Genomic DNA, 14538 nt, shown 5'->3' on the forward strand with positions numbered 1-14538 from the left:
CAAATAATATTTGTACAATTTGTTTATTCTTAGTCCTTTGCAGATGTATCTATCACTCCTTGTATGTTTTTCACAATTGAATCCATCCATAAATTTACTTACTACATCACTTCTTAACTTTTCTTAAGTTTACTTGCAGGTCTACCTTAAAAAAACACCTGCCCCTGTATATGTTGCGAGGTTATATCTTTTGAAGGAGGTCAAATACTGGCCAGCGTGCTCATAGCAAGGGGGCATGAATTATAAGAGCTGGAGCAAGGCCTAGTTTAACCCTCCTGTCGTGTTCGGGTCAAATCTGACCGAATTACAACTTAAAACACGCATAAATATTGTGTTTTACATCTGATTGCCTCAAGGCCTTATGATATCCTCCACACCATGCACTTGAACACGTAAAAGTGATGATCGCCTCTTTCATTGAATTTTGAGTATTTTATTCCACCTTGTTACACCTGTGGTGTTCCCGGTCAAAAGTGACCGGCATAGGAAATGAATGGGTATCCAGAATATATTCATTCATCAGACAGAAAATATTCCCATACACACCACCCCAACTCACTCACTCACTCACTCACGCACACAAACACACTCACTCAAACACTCACTCACTCACACACTCATCTCATGTGGATGACATCAAGTTCAGCTTCCAACTCTTTTCACCAGAGTTCATTGAGGGAATTAAACTGGAGATGACAAACAGGGAAGCGTGTGTTTGGGGACACCTGAAGTAGATCGACCTGGTAGACCTCCAAGCCTACATAGGTCTGTTGATTTTAGCAGGAGTATATCTCCAATACAATGAGGCTACAATAAGGGAAAAACAGGGAAATATGGAATAAAGATCTGGGCAGCAAGTGATGCCAGGAGCAGCTATGCCTGGAATATGCAGGTATACATGGGAAGACCCACGTGAGCTCTGTGCCCCTAGAGACAACAAAACAAGCCTGGGGTGATGTTTGCAAGGCCCACTCTGACCTGAGTGTCACATGCCACTCATGTGCACTCATGTGCACACACACACAAACACACACCTTCATGTTGAGTTTTGTCTTTGGTTTTCAATTTATTATTTATAACGTTTATTTTGTAATACATTTTCAGTGCCTATTTGTACTTTCACTGCAGTTATATTATGTATAATTCTATACATTCAGGTTAAACACTGCTTTGATTCTTTACAGCTAAAAAAATGTTGTATAAAAATTTGGTGGTAAAAAAAATGGTTTAATGGCTAATTTAAGAGCAGTTAAAACTGACCGGGAACACTAAAGTAAGGGGCAGGAGGTGAACACGACAGGAGGGTTAAGCATCATTTGTGCAGCACCCTATGAGCACCATCCTTTAGGCAGCAACTTATGAGCATCCTCATTTAGGCAGCATCCTTTGAGCAGCATCTTTGGGCAGCATCTTATGAGCATCCTCATTTTGGCAGCATCCTTTGGGCAGCATCCTTTAGGAAGCATCTTATGAGCATTATTTAGGCAGCATCCTTTGGGCAGCATCCTTTAGGCAACATCTTATGAGCAGCATCCTTTGGGCAGCATCCTATGGGCAGCATCCAATGGGCAACATCTTTTGAGCAGCATCCTTTGGGCAGCATCCTATGGGCAGCATCCAATGGGCAACATCTTTTGAGCAGCATCCTTTGGGCAGCATCCTATGAGCAGGATCCTATAAGCAGCATCCTTTGGGCAGCATCTTATGAGCAGCATCCTTTAGGCAGCATCATATAGGCAGCATCCTATCAGCAACATCTCAACATCTTTTGAGCAGCATCCTTTGGACAACATCTTATGAGCAGCATCCTATGAGCAGCATCTTTTGGGCAGCATCTTATGAGCAGTATCCTTTGGGCAGCATCCTATGGGCAGCATCTTATGAGCAGCATCCTATGAGCAGCATCTTTTGGGCAGCATCTTATGAGCAGCATCCTATGAGCAGCATCTTTTGGGCAGCATCTTATGAGCAGCATCCTTTGGGCAGCATCCTATGGGCAGCATCTTATGAGCAGCATCCTATGAGCAGCATCTTTTGGGCAGCATCTTATGAGCTGCATCCTATGAGCAGCATCTTTTGGGCAGCATCTTATGAGCAGCATCCTTTGGGCAGCATCCTATGGGCAGCATCTTATGAGCAGCTTTCTATGAGCAGCATTCTGTGAGCAGCGTCCATTGGGCAGGAACTTTTTAGCAGGACAGTGTTTAAAAACTCCAGCAGCACTGCTGCCTAACACACTGAAAATGACAATGACCCACCCAAATAATATTAGCTGCTCTGTGGGGTTCTCTGGGGGTCTGGCATTTAAAAAACAGTGTTAATATGATGGAAAACATTGTTGAATTTCTCAGTCGATCTCTCTCTTTGAGCTGAATGCCGATTGGCTGTTTCTGGCTGAAGCGTTTCTCGCCGAGCGAGCACGGCGAGGCGCGCTGGTGTATTAGTCACTGCTAAAACAATTGTCTCTCCTCCTGAAGTCGAGCCATTAAAGCTGATGTCTTCATCCATCACATCCCTCTCTCCCCAGGCCCCCGAATTATTAAAGTAGAAAATCCCCTCATTCCTCCTCCACCCCTATATCTTATTAAGATATGTTCCTGCGTTCAGCATGCGAGCGTCTAATAGAGACGGCTATAAATAGACGCGCAATCCTTCGCTTCCGTTACAGGTGCGAGAGAACGAGAGAGAGAGAGAAGGACAGAATGGGGGAGGAGAAAACAAGGGGGCAGAGAGAGAGAGAGAAAGAGAGGGGGAGATGGGTGGGAGAGAAAACCTGAAATAGCAAGACTGAGAGAGGGAGAAAAAATAAGAGAAAAGGGGAAAAAGTGGTTGTGGTTGTAATGTTTCGTTTCGGCAATAATCCACTCATTAAATGTGAATTAGGCTACTGCGAGAGAGAGAGAGAGAGAGAGAGAGAGAGAGAGAGAGAGAGAGAAAGAGAGGGGGAGATGGGTGGGAGAGAAAACCTAAAATAGCAAGACTGAGAGAGGGAGAAAAAATAAGAGAAAAGGGGAAAAAGTGGTTGTGGTTGTAATGTTTTGGCAATAATCCACTCATTAAATATCAATAAGGCTACTGTAAAAGAGAGAGAGAGAGAGAGAGAGAGAGAGAGAGAGAGAGAGAGAGAAAGGAGGAAAAAAAGACAAGAAGAACATGGTTGTAATGTTTTGGCAAAAGTCTGCTCATTAAATGTCAATTAAGCTTACTTAAATCTTGAGAGAGAGAGGGAGAAATTTGAGGAGGAGAAAACAAGAAGGCAGCGAGAGAGAGAAAGAGAGGGAGAGAGAGAGGCTGGAAGATGAGTGGGAGAAAAAACCTGAAATAGCAAGACTGAGAGAGGGAGAGAAATAAAAGAAAGGGTGAAAGAACGTGGTTGTAATGTTTTGGCAATAATCCATTCATCATATATCAATTAAGCTTCTGTGTGAGAGAGGGAGAGAGAGAGAGAGAGAGATAGAGAGAGAGAGAGAGAGAGAGAGAGAGAGAGAGAGAGAGAAAAGAAAGAAAAGGGGGAGGATGTGGATGTAATATTTTGGCAATAATCCACTCAATTCAATTCAATTCAATTCAAATCAATAAGCCACAATTCAGTATTATACTTGACTATTCTAACTACTTTAATTATTATATTTATTATTATTATTATTATTATTATTATTATTATTATTATTATTATTATTATTATTATTATTATTGTTGTTATTGTTGTTATTGTTGTTGTTGTTACTATTATTGTTTTTATTGTCATTGTTTCTTTTTATTGAAATCTGTCTGTCTTTATATATGTTAATGTGTGTGCTTTGGCAACATTGTTTAAAAAAACAGGCATGCTAATAAAGCCAAATTGAATTGAATTGAATTGAATTAAATTGAGTTAAATTGAGAGAAAGAGAGAGAGAGAGATAAGTGTGGGGGAGAAGGAGGGAGAGAGAAAGATATGTGGAAGATAAAGCCTGAATTAAAGGGGGAATAAACATGTTTGTAATGTTTTAGCAATAATCCACAGAGAGAGAGAGAAAGAGAAAAGGTGTGGGAGTGAGAGAGAGGAAGAGAATAAGATGGAGAGGAAAAGAGAGAAAAGTCAGGGTTGTAATGTTTTGGCAATAATTCACCCATCAAATATCAATTAAGCTACCATAAATCTTAATCTTGAAAGAGAGAAAGTTTAAAATAGAAAGAGAAGGAGAGAAAGAGCAAAGAGAGAGGGAAAGAAAGGTGTCGTTATGTTCTTTTTCTTATTTTTCTTCTTCTTCTTCTTCTTCTTCTTCTTCTTCTTCTTCTTCTTCTTATTATTATTATTATTATTATTATTATTATTATTATTATTATTATTAGTAGTAGTAGTATGAATAACAAGAATGCATATATTTTAACATTTCTAAATATTTTTAAGGTTAATTTAAACTGTTTTTGAATTGAATTAAATTGAATTGAACTGAGAGCGCGAGTGTGAGAGACAGAGTGTGTGAGTGTGAGCTCAGCAGTACATCACTAATGAAAGGTGCAGCTTGTGTGTGTGTGTGTGTGTGTGTGTGTGTGGTCTCCGGGCCTCTGGCTTAGTGCCAGGTTGTGACTCACGGCTTTAGGAGCTTCTTGAGTTGAAGTCGGTGGATAATCAGCCTGAACAACCTCCCCGTCTGATGCTTACTGAACTGTGATCCTACCGCCATCAGACTTCACTGACGAGCCCCAGACGAGCCCAATAAATAAACCCCTAAATAAGCCCATAGATATGACCATCAATTAGCCCCTAATTAGGGTCAGTGTAACATTTAGCAGTTTAATTTTCTGACAATTTGAGACAAAGTTAGAAATTTGGATGTAAAACTCAATTTTGCATTTTGCATGGATTATAAGTCTAATGTTTATTAATTACGTTTATGGACCGTTTGAGGCTAAATGCAAAAAATTAGAAAATCAGATGTAAAAACGTAGTGCAGTGTACAATGCATTTTTCCATTTTTTTTTATATATGCCTCTCACAATCGAAATTTCAGGAAAAAAAAATAAATAAATTGATTTCTTTTTTATTTCATTTTTTTTCTTAATTTTCTGACATTATTATTATTATTATTATTATTATTATTATTATTATTATTATTATTATTATTATTATTATTACCAGTATTATTAGTTAGTAGTAGTAGTATGAATGTATGAATAAAAAAAATGTTTCTCTCACATATGCACACGTACACATTAAAAAACGTACACACGGCACATTAAAAAATTCTCTCCATATTCCTCTCTCTCTCTCTCTCCCTCTCTTTCTGATTCTCCCTCTCTCTTCCTCTCTCTCTCTCTGATTCTCTTTCTCTCTCTCTCTCAGATTCTCTCTCTCTCTCTCTCTCTCTCTCTCTGATTTTCTTTCTCTCTCTCTCTCAGATTCTCTCTCTCTCTGATTTTCTTTCTCTCTCTCTCAGATTCTCTCTCTCTCTCTCTCTCTCTCTGTGTAGAGTGATGGTTTAGTGGGCAGTATTGTTTTTGCCGTCTCTAAGCCTCTTGAAGCTGTGGTGTTGGTGGTGGCTGTGGAGGAAGGATGTGTAGGTGGTTGTGTGTGTGTGTGTGGTTGTGTGTGGTGTGTGTGTGTGTGTGTGTGTGTGTGTGTGTGTGTGCCTATGTGTGTGTTCTCGGTGAGGCTCTCTTTTTCCCATCCCACTCCTTCTCTCTGTTCTGGTCTGTGTGTGTGTGTGTGTGTGTGTGTGTGTGTGTGTGTGTGTGTGTGTGTGTGTGTCAGACCCGCTTGGATGGGTTTTCTCTTCCTCCCCACTTTTATTTTGGGCTGCTGTGTTTTTTGTGGTCCTGCAGCCGATGAGCTCTGTGTATGTCTGATTTACATTGAGGTGGCCAGTTTATTAGAAACACCATTTTTGCACAGTGTTCAGCTCCCACTCTCCCCCCATCCACCAATGTAAAGGGACCACCACAGGTACTGTGTGAGGTTGTGTATAGGCTGAGAGTTGGCCCAATCCAAAAATATCCAAAAACATAGTGTACATATACTGCAGTACATATACCGGGGTTGGACAATGAAACTGAAACACCTGGTTTTAGACCACAATAATTTATTGTGGTGACGGACAGTTCTGGTGGAACAGGAGAGTTGAGGTGCACATGGAATTCTGCCATGATTTAGGTTCAGCCGTGGTTTTATGTTTTTTTTTGGATACAATCCGGGTTAGCACCCGAACATCCCTTTCAGACAGCTTCCTCTTACAGCGTCCACAGTTAATCCTGTTGGATGTGGTTGGTTCTTCTTGGTGGTATGCTGACATTACCCTGGATACCATGGCTCTTGATGCATCACAAAGACTTGCTGTCTTGGTCACAGATGATCCAGCAAGACGTGCAACAACAATTTGTCCTCTTTTGAACTCTGGTATGCCCCCCATAATGTTGTGTGCATTGTAATATTTTGAGTAAAACTGTGCTCTTACCCTGCTAATTGAACCTTCACACTCTGCTTCTACTGGTGCAATAATGTGCAATTAATGAAGTTTGGCCACCAGGCTGCTCCAATTTAGCCATGAAACCTCCCACACTAAAATGACAGGTGCTTCAGTTTCATTGTCCAACTCCTGTAAGTAGATACAATATATTGTCAAAGGTATTCGCTCACCTATCAAAACCATTGACTTCTGGAGTTGCTTTCATCCCCAGTTGCTTCCACTGTGTTATAATATCACTGACAGTTGGCTGTGGAATATTTAGTAGTGCGTAGTGTCATTTTGTTTGAGAACCTGTACACAGCACAATTAGCTAGCACTATGTCTGAGGGAGGAATCTGTACCTACTCTCTGTGGTCAGTCAGAAAATGTCGGAGATGTATGAATTTTCAAATAATGAGTTTTGTGCTTCTATTACAGTTAAGCATAAACTAGATGAACTATGAAATAGTTTGTGTTTTATCATTTAGCACAAGCTAAATAACACTAATGTGTCATAAATGCTAATTGTAAACATGGGTAGTGGCCAGCAAAAGCTTATTTACATAAAAGTGACATAAAAGTGATTAACTTTGCAGGAGATGCTTTTAAACACATTTTGCCCAGTGACTTGGTTTTATTTGAATCCCCCTGTAACAATCTGGCAACCCTGATGGCTCGCTGTCCGCTCAGTTTGTTGCAAAAACGCAATGCACTCTGGGACACATTCAGCTCATGATGCATTATGGGAGTTTATAGTGCCCTTAAAATCACGTTCCAATTCCCCCTTATGATTCGGACACTCAGAAAAAAATGTCCGACGTACCCTATAAGGCCCTAAATAGTGTATAGGGAGCAATTTCGGTCGCAGCCGCTGTTTTATAGATACTTGTTTTTCATTGGACAGAGACCATGTTCTGTCCATTCTGTCTTCTCTCTTGAGGAATCTGAGGCAGCAGAGGAAGAGTGCGCTTTACAATTCCCTCCACACGTCCACGTCTGCGCATTGTTTTTCTTTCCGCCTGTCCATGGGAACCGATGAGTTTTAGACTGCTACAATCTCGCCTACAGTCTGATAGCATGTATAAATCACCCCGGCTTCTTCTGGCAACCAGTCTGAAGGTAATAAGCCGTGGAAAACAAGAGAAAAACTGAGGCAGAGGAAGACGTCAGGCTGGAGTTTGCTTTAATTCCATTTTCCGCCGTGCAATTTCATGCCATGCTTTCAGTCGGGGGACTGCGATATGGGCTCAGGCAGCTGCCGCTGTTTGCTTAAGCTATAGCATTAATACCGGTCTGTACCTTATTCTGACTCCTGCAGTCTAAATGCTGTGGGATTGGCAGTGCCCGAGTTCAGAGCTGGAATATCACCGTCTTTTGTCTTATCTTGGCAAGACGTGGGCCACAGATTGGCCTATTAGAGGCATTTTTCCATTAGGCTGAAGCTTAAAGCTCCTGGGATGCTCGTCTCGGCACTTATGAATTAATCACGAAGCAAATGACCATTGAACAATGACAAATGTTCCCCCGGGGCAGCAGGAAGCTCCACTGAATGCTAGCACCTGCCTCCACACCTAATCCCACAGTGCACGGCGTCATCTTCCCTCTGTAGGAACCAATGAGTGTGTATCATCACTGCATCGTCCAATAGAAAAAAAAAAAAACAAGAGAGAGAGAAAACCTTCTAAACTTTTAATGGAAATCAATGTAAACATAGTTTATTTCAGGTCATTTTGAAGAGTTTATATTGGTCGGTTCATCAAGAAATTCTGGCACAGTATAATGGACAGTTTGTGTGTGCAAATTATGTAGTAAACAAAACATCATAAAAAATTGACTTTTTTTATTGCACAGCGTGTTGTTTAAGTAAAATGAACATTTTGTTTTGTTCTATAAACTACAGACAACATTTCTCCCAAATTCCAAATAAAAATATTGTCATTTAGAGCATTTATTTGCAGAAAATGAGAAATTGCTGAAATAACAACTACAAAAAACAAGATGCAGAGCCTTCAGACTTCATGCATCTTGGTATCATGTTCCCCTCCACCAGTCTTACACACTGCTTTTGAATAACTTTATGAAACCACTCCCGGTGCAAATATTCAAGCATCTGATCATCCTTCTTCCTCTTGATTATATTCCAGAGATTTTCAATTTGGTAAAATCAAAGAAATTCATCATTTTGTAGTGCTCTTTATTTTTTTTCCAGAGCTGTATGTAATTATTGATAACTTCAGCCAATCACTTGCAATCATTTGGTCAATCCATTTTTTTTAAAGCCAATTGCTTACAGAAGTTACCTGTGTGTCACTAAACATAACTGCTCTTCCAATAGGAGGCGGGAACTGCGCTAATATTGGCCAAAAGCAAATCGATTGAAGATGCACAGAAAACTCATAATTAGAAATTTAAAAATAACGTAAAAACATTATGCCAAAACTTCCTTTTGGTCGTTCCTTTTGGTTTATGAGAGATGAAACTAAAGATTAAGAACATATTATACCTCTTAAATAAGTTATAAAAGTTAGTGTATGATCTATAATTCAAAACATGTTTATGAAATTCTTTTCAAAAAGTCTCATAATCTCAGCTTAATTCTCACCACTTTCAGTCCCTTTTAGAATAAGCTTTTTAAGGGATAGTTCATGCTTAACTGCAATAGAAGCACAAAACTCATTATTTAAAAGCACTTTAAATCATCCTCATCTGCTGACTTTCCATGGACAGTAGGTACAGATCCCTCCCACAAAAGAAGTCTGCTGGCTTACGGTATAGAACTACTGAATATGATCTGATTAGCTTCAATATTAGCCAAATTATATATATATATATAATAACATTACTAGTACGAAAAACTTCAGGTTTCTAGAATCCACTTTAAAATCAATTTTTTACAGTGGCGTGCAGTGAATATAGTGGGTACCCCTAGTGGGTAATCAATCCCCCTCAATCCCTCCCACACCGCCGCCGCCGACCAACACATAAATAAATATCATATTCTCTGTCGTGACATCAACAGCCCACAAATACAGCTACAAACTACAAAAGTGTACAATAGACTCAACAATCAATGCTTAATTTGTCCACAAGTACAACCGTTCAACAAAGATCACTCATTTGTATGTATACAGTACACCAGGGCAGCCAAAACATTAAGAACACACAAAAACTCACCAGTCAGGCGGCCTTTTATTGTAAATTAGTTTTACATTGAAGGGCAGCCTTTAAAAAGGCTTTTTAATGTAATATGACACAATATTTGTCTCATTTACAGTCGCAATTCCATGATAGTTCGCTGAGAAGGGGTTAGACAGCCATGGCCCCGCCCCCGTAGTGAAACTCATGAATCTGATTGGTTATATTGTCCCATGGTTTTGTTAATAGATTCATTACTACACCCTTCTCAAAATCAGTAGAAGGGGCACACAGTCACGTGGGGGCAGAAGCCATTTTAAAAAGCTTTGATTGGTTAGAACAGCTGTAAGTCAGATAAGAGTCCTGTAGCAACTAAAAAAAAACACAGTCTAATACTTTGAATTATTTGCTGTTTATTTTTATGTTAGTTAATTTATAAAATAAACTCTTACACTTACACAATAGCTATGATATACGTATATATTTCCCGATTAAAAATTATATAATTATTTACATGCACTTATTGTCACCCCTTCTCTGAAGGGACTCACTGCACACCACTGATTTTTAATCACCAGTTCATGTCTCTGATGTGTTCTAGTTAGCATTTTGTTTCATCTGTGTCTCGCATGTCATCACCAGAGCCTCATTAAGACTCTCGTCCCCACGTCTCCAGGGCCTTCTCGTGAGGAACATATGCTGAAAGTGGCTCCTGCTCCCCTTTGTGCCCAAATAGTGTGGCATGTTGATAACCTTCAGCGTGCGAGTGCTCTAAAATTCAGCAGATTTTGATTGATCTGTCTCCTCTGTACCCTCTGCAGATATTCTGACTCCGAGCCCAATCAGTAACTGGGCTGCCGTTCAGATGGTGGCCAGCCTGGAGAAGGTCCAGGAGGAAACTGGTATGTGTTCCAGCTCCTCCTGGCCTCTGCAGGCCGTTCCATCACCAGCACACAAGCCCACACTGCCGCACAGCTACACACAGCCCCAGCGGAGAGTTTCCACATTTCTTATCAACTCTGCTGTTAATAATGTTTAAAACATGTAAAGAAACAGTTTATTGAGGAATCAAATGGTAAAATTTACTGTACATTCATATGAAAAAGTTTGGGCACCACTATTAATCTTAATCATTTTTAGTTGTAAATATTTGGGTGTTTGCAACAGCCATTTCAGTTTGATATATCTAATAACTGATGAACACAGTAATATTTCAGGATTGAAATGAGGTTTATTGTACTAACAGAAAATGTGCAATATGCATTAAACCAAAATTTGGTTGCAAAAGTATGGGCACCCTTATCATTTTATTGATTTGAATACTCCTAACTACTTTTAACTGACTTACTGAAGCACAAAATTGGTTTGGTAACCTCACTGAGCTTTGAACTTCATAGTCAGGTGTATCCAATCATGAGAAAAGGTATTTAAGGTGGCCAATTGCAAGTTGTTCTCCTATTTGAATCTCCTCTGAAGAGTGGCATCATGGGCTCATCAAAACAACTCTCAAATGATCTTAAAACAAAGATTGTTCAACATAGTTGTTCAGGGGAAGGAAACAAAAAGTTGTCTCAGAGATTTAACCTGTCAGTTTAAACTATGAAACTGCCCAGAAGTGGCAGGCCAAGAAAAATATCAGAAAGGCAGAGAAGAAGAATGGTGAGAACAGTCACAAAAAGCATGCAAAAGCTGTTTGTGGCGTGCTTGCAGAAATGGCTTCTTTCGCATCACTCTCCCATACAGCTTCTCCTTGTGTAAAGTGCGCTGTATTGTTGACCAATGCACAGTGACACCATCTGCAGCAAGATGATGCTGCAGCTCTTTGGAGGTGGTCTGTGGATTGTCTTTGACTGTTCTCACCATTCTTCTTCTCTGCCTTTCTGATATTTTTCTTGGCCTGCCACTTCTGGGCTTAACAAAAACTGTCCCTGTGGTCTTCTATCTCCTTACTATGTTCCTCACAGTGGAAACTGACAGGTTAAATCTCTGAGACAACTTTTTGTATCCTTCCCCTGAATGTTGAACAATCTTTGTTTTTAGATCATTTGAGAGTTGTTTTGATGAGCCCATGATGCCACTCTTCAGATTAATAGGGGTGCCCAAACTTTTTCATATGACTGTATCTTTCATAAGAAAATTTGATAAATGACCATATAGTAACTTATATCATGCAGAATTTAGCATATCGTCGCTGTCCAATGAAAAACACTAATCTCCAAAACAGCAACTTTACAGAAAAGAGAAAAAAACTTGTAAACTTTCAATTGAAATCAATGTAAAAAGAGTTTATTTCAGGTCATTTCAAAGTATTTCAATTGGTTCGTTCATCAAGAAATTGTGGCACAGAGTAAGGGACAGTTTGTTCAAATTATGTAGTAAACTTAGAATCAACAAAAATGGAGATATGTGTTTTTCATAGGACAACGAAGATATACAGCTCTAGGAAAAAATAATAAGAGATTACTTCAGATTCTGTGAATATAAAAGTATCGAAATTTAAAGCAATTTACTGCCCGGTCTGGCAAAAATAATGAGTTACTTAAAATTTTCCCAAGTTGAAAACCTCTGGAATATAATCAAGAGGAAGATGGATGATCACAAGCCATCAAACCAAGCTGAACTGCTTGAATTTTTGCACCAGGAGTAAAGCAGCATAAAGTTATCCAAAAGCAGTGTGTAAAACTGGTGGAGGAGAACATGATGCCAAGATGCATGAAAAAAAGTGTGATTAAAAACTAACCAGTATTATTCCACCAAATAATGATTTCTGAACTCTTAAAATGAATGAATGAATATGATCTTGTTTTTTGAACTTTGCATTATTTGAGGTCTGAAAGCTCTGCACCTTTTTTTGTTATTTCAGCCATTTCTTATTTATTTTCAGCATATATATGCTCTAAATGACAATATTTTTATTTGGAATTTGGGAGAAATGTTGTTTGTGGTTAGCAGTGAAAGTGAAATTTGGAAACTCAGCTTTCCAAAATGTGTTATAAATTAGAGTTAATATTTATCGGGAACAAACACTTTTTCACACAGGGCGAGATTGGTTTGGACAGTTTTAATTATTTTTATTATTTGATAGATAAAATCATAATTTAAATTCCACACAAAAATATTGTCATTTAGAACATTTAGACCTCAAATAATGCAGAGTTAAAAAAAGTTTAGAAATCAATATTTGGTGGAATAATCCTGGTTGGTTTTTAATCACAGTTTTTTTCATGCATCTTGTGCATCATGTTCTCCTCCACCAGTCTTACGCACTGCTTTTGGAGGATAACTTTATGCTGCTTTACTCCTGGTGCAAAAATTCATGCAGGTCAGCTTGGATTGGTTTGATGGCTTGTGATCATCTATCATCTTCCTCTTGATTATATTCCAGAGGTTTTTAATTTGGTTAAAAAAATTAAACAAAATAAAAACTCATAATTTTTAAGTGCACTCTTATATCTTTTTTTCCAGAGCTGTATTTTTAAATATACTGTATGTACAGGTATTAGGCTTAGCAGGGATGGTGGTTTTAAACACACTGGTACCAATGAACACAAAAATATAATACAGAGTGCCACTTTAAATAGATTTTCTTCTTTTTTTTTTTTTTTTCATTTTCAATTGTAAGGTAAATGTACTCTATGGCTAAATTTAAACCTTATCTGGGAAACTGACTGACCCACAGTTTACTATATATTGGATAAAATACAAATACGTCAAATATTAATTACAGTAGAGTTTATAGAGTTGGTTTCTCCTCTTCTATATATATATATATATATATATATATATATATAAGCGTTATTTTCATCCGAAACTTTTGACCGGTGTTTGGAGCCTCTGCAGCAGATAACAGCGCACTTGATAAAGTGTGGGTGCTCATAATAACACCAGCTCTATACCTTTAGTGCGCAGTAGAGCATTACATAAACTGCAGCTAAATAAATCTGAGCCGGTATCAGATACACTCTGTGGAGGGTAGAGTATACAGCGGCTCCCGCCGGGCATCGAACCCAAGCCGGCGCTATTTTTTTTACCCCAGATAATACAGTAAACGAGCTCAGTTCAGTCCTGTGTAAAACTGCTTTAGGGATGGAGCACGTTTGGTGATTACGCTCACACGCCATCACAGCCTCTATTCATCACCGCGCTGGACGCAGTATTAGCCTTGTGGCTGGAGCTGTTCGGGGGGATTGTTTTGGAGCTGGCCTTGCTGTTGTATATTATATTATATTCCTGGAAAAAAACACTCATCCAGACCCTCGACGGCTGCGCCGCCCTTTAACCTTGAGACTGTTCCCAGCACCGCCGCTCGCGTGGATAAAGCGTGATCTGAGCTCAGAGCGTCAATCATCTCATGATAATACACAAAACACACACTCAACACACTGTATAAAATAAGATACATCTTCAAAATGATGAGTTTCTTTGATTTTACCAAACCTCTGGAATATAATCAAGAGCAGAAAGTGGAAAGTAATGAATTACATTTACTCAATTACATTATTGTAATTGAGTAGATTTTATGAGTAAATTGTCATTTTTTAAAGTAGTTTTTCAAATAGCTCATTTTACTTTTACTCAAGTACATTTTGACACAAGTAATTTACTCCAGTACATTGGAAAACTCCTCGTTACTCAAAAATATAATGCTGGAAAAAAAAAAATTGTCTGAATTAAAAAAAAAAAATTGTAAGGGTGTAACGAGATCTCGCGAGATTAAAACGTGACGATATTTCTCGTCAAGCTTTAACCTGTCTCACAAGAAAAAAAAAATACAGTTTAGCATGGACTTTTTAAGAGGGATCTGGCAACACAGTAGCGATAGCGATAGAGTATGATGGCTGAGCAGTGAGAGCAGCTCTCAGCAGAAGAGGAAAATTCAGGCATTTGCATAGAAGTTGCTTCTGCTACTTTTAAGTTGTATGTCTGGCTGCATTTTGGCTCCAGTGGAAACAATAAACAGTAACAGAGTGACCAA

The sequence above is a fragment of the Astyanax mexicanus genome, chromosome 20 (assembly GCF_023375975.1).
Source record: "Astyanax mexicanus isolate ESR-SI-001 chromosome 20, AstMex3_surface, whole genome shotgun sequence".
NCBI classification, from domain to species: Eukaryota; Metazoa; Chordata; class Actinopteri; order Characiformes; family Acestrorhamphidae; genus Astyanax; species Astyanax mexicanus.